The sequence below is a fragment of the Ahaetulla prasina genome, chromosome 4, assembly GCF_028640845.1.
Source record: "Ahaetulla prasina isolate Xishuangbanna chromosome 4, ASM2864084v1, whole genome shotgun sequence".
Lineage (NCBI taxonomy): Eukaryota > Metazoa > Chordata > Lepidosauria > Squamata > Colubridae > Ahaetulla > Ahaetulla prasina.
Window position 1 is genome coordinate 80805148 of NC_080542.1, and position 2890 is coordinate 80808037.

Below are 2890 nucleotides of genomic sequence, written 5' to 3' on the forward strand. Positions count from 1 at the left end.
GTTGCAGTTCACAAGTACAACAATAATAACAACAGCATTCAGTAACACAATCTGTAGAGTGCAAGATTGCACAGCTGCTTTTGGATCTTCAGATGGAGTAAAAGAGTCCACCAATCAGGTCAGAAAGACAAAACTTGCTTCTCCTGCAAAGAGAAAAATCCCAAACAAAACATATGCATATTAACATGACCACATTTTTGAAAATGTTCATTCTCAGTTGGTCTCCAGGAATCACTTGGCACTTGTGGAGTTCTTTCATAGGGCAAGTTTCTCTTCCACCTGACAGAAATCTAAGGTGTTCAGGACTTGCTGCTTGCAGAAATCTAAGGTGTTCAGGACTTGCTGTGACAGTTACTCAAATATAATCCTTACATAAAACATGAAAGAAAACCTTACAATGAATTTCCACCCTTCCCTCATCGGGATTGGGAAAAAAAAGTCTTTTGATCATTACATGTCCAATCATTACATGTCCATTTCTTTATTGGGAAGTTCTGCTCCACTTGGGTGTTGTGGTGACTTCCAGTGGAGGCTGGCTCAAATGGATGGAATGTCTCTTTTGGGGAAAGCATCTTGACCCATGTATTCGGCTTCCACAGATTTGAGTCATCTGCAGGGCTAAAAGACATGAGAAAGGGTCCCCTCCTCCTCCCTTTCTGGGTGAGAAAAGGCATTGTTGGAGGATTAGGGAGGGGGCCAAAGGAAAATAAATAGCTTGCAGATAGAACTTGAAAAGAAACAACAACACATCAGAATTAAACAGATAAACTGGTACAATATATTCTCATATGAGAAAAGGTAGCTGGATTCACATGCTTCAGGAAGGAGATGAACAGGTAAAATCATTTAAACAAGAGTACAGAGAAGAAAGAAAGTTGAACTCTGTTCTTCACCCTGTCTAGGTAGCTGGTCCATCCTGGACGAAAAGTCATTTTCCTTCTTTCCAGCACTTTTAAAATTCATACTCATACAAAAGTAGGGACAAAGAAGAAATGATACAACTTGGGGACTCACACAAAAGTAGGGACAAAGAAGAAATGACACAACTTGGGGAGGTGGTTTACACACAAGTCTCAGTTTTTTAACAAACATACTATGTGGAAGACAGAGAAAAAGACAATCAACAAAAACCCAACTCCCACCCTTTTTATTCTTGTGTAGAAAGACAAACAACAAAAAACCAACTCCCTCCCTTTTTTATTCATGTGTGGAAGTTGTTCACTAAGAAATCCACAGTATCAAAAACTTCCAAAAACAAATCACATCATAATCTCATATGGTGATCTCAAAATCACCATTTGTCTTACTTGCTCATACTTTTCTAACTCCTAACTCCTAACATTAAACCTTTATTTCAGCTTAATTAGTGCCTCAAGCTTCAAATTCAAAGCTTGACTTAACAAATTAAATCCATCATAGCACCAGTATCCGACTTCTCCCCTCAAGTGGGAAAACTCAGAGAGCAGTTTCTAGCTGACCAAATCATGGAGGCTGAAGTCAAATTCCCTGATTTACTGGCCATTATTTTGGGAGATCTAAACAAAGTTACTGATTGGAACATGTTGAAGATACCACTGCAGTCCTAGATGAACTCACAGATACTGTAATATCATACGTCAGCTTCTGTGAAGACCTATGTGTACCGACAAAGAACTTGCGAATATACAGAAGCAACAAACCTTGGGTTCACACCTAAATTTAAGCAGCTACGTCATTCCAAAGAGGAAGCCTACAGGAAAGGTGATAAAATGCTGTACAATCAGGCCAGAAATGTAACCAGTGTACAGTACAGTCACTTATCCAACAATCGATCCTATACTCAAATTATGCTCAATCGGGGCTGCTCGGTCACCACTCCCTTCCTTAGTCCTTTCTACCCTTCTCATCCTTCTTCTACTTTCTTAATCCTTTCTCCTCCTCACTTTCCTACTTCCTTTCTCCATCTTTTCCTACTTTCTTCGTTCTTCCTCTCCTTAAATTTGCAAGCTTGGCCATACAAATCACAATCAATTCAATCCCATTCAATTCTACATGCATATCCAAGAATTTTAACAGAACTCACACCAAATTGATCCTGGGTCTTCTTACCACACATAACAGCATCCATCTCTTTAAGCAGTAGAATGTTAACTACGTGTCTCTGCCCTGGGGTGTTGTGGGCGTTTATCTTGTTAGAGTCAGGGCTATTAAGGATCATTCACTTTTCCAGGAAACAGATAAAACTCCTGGGAGAATTTTAAGGGGGACTCCCTACTGAGTGCATTTTACAATTGCTCCCAGCTTTGCTAGGGAATCCTTTCCCAAAACATTCCCAATGTTTTCCCAAAACATTGTGGCAATATTTAGAAAGGAATGCTTGAGTAATGGTTCCTGAAAGTAGCTTGTGTTACTCAAAGAGTGAGATCTGTTCCTTACTTTTATCTCCGTCAGAGAGTCTGAGGGAAGCAATTTGCCCTCCAGAACCCCATCAATAAAATTCAGGATTAAATTCAGGGGTCTGGGCTGATGTGAGGGGTGAAGGAGCTAGGGTTTTGGGGTTTCTGGCCTGAAGCCTTCCCGCCCAGTGACTGAACTGGGACATTGTTGTTTAAGGGGCAATATCTCCTCCAATGGGCAAATTGAAGACAACATTGATTTCTATGGATGGAGGTACTCCAGGGTTTAACTGAAGTTCCCCTCCCTCTTCTTTGGGGACTCCAGGAAGCAGCTGCTAAAAGAGCGGCTTGCTTTTGCATTCTCCTTTCTTACGTTTCTTTGTGTTGGGGTTTCTAAGCCTTAGCAGGGTTTTTTTTTTTTTTTTTTGCAGTTTTGCAATTTCTTTCTTATGTCAGGGGTGCTTTGACCCACGAAAGCTATTTTCAGCAAAACATCCGGATTGAGGTCAATAAAC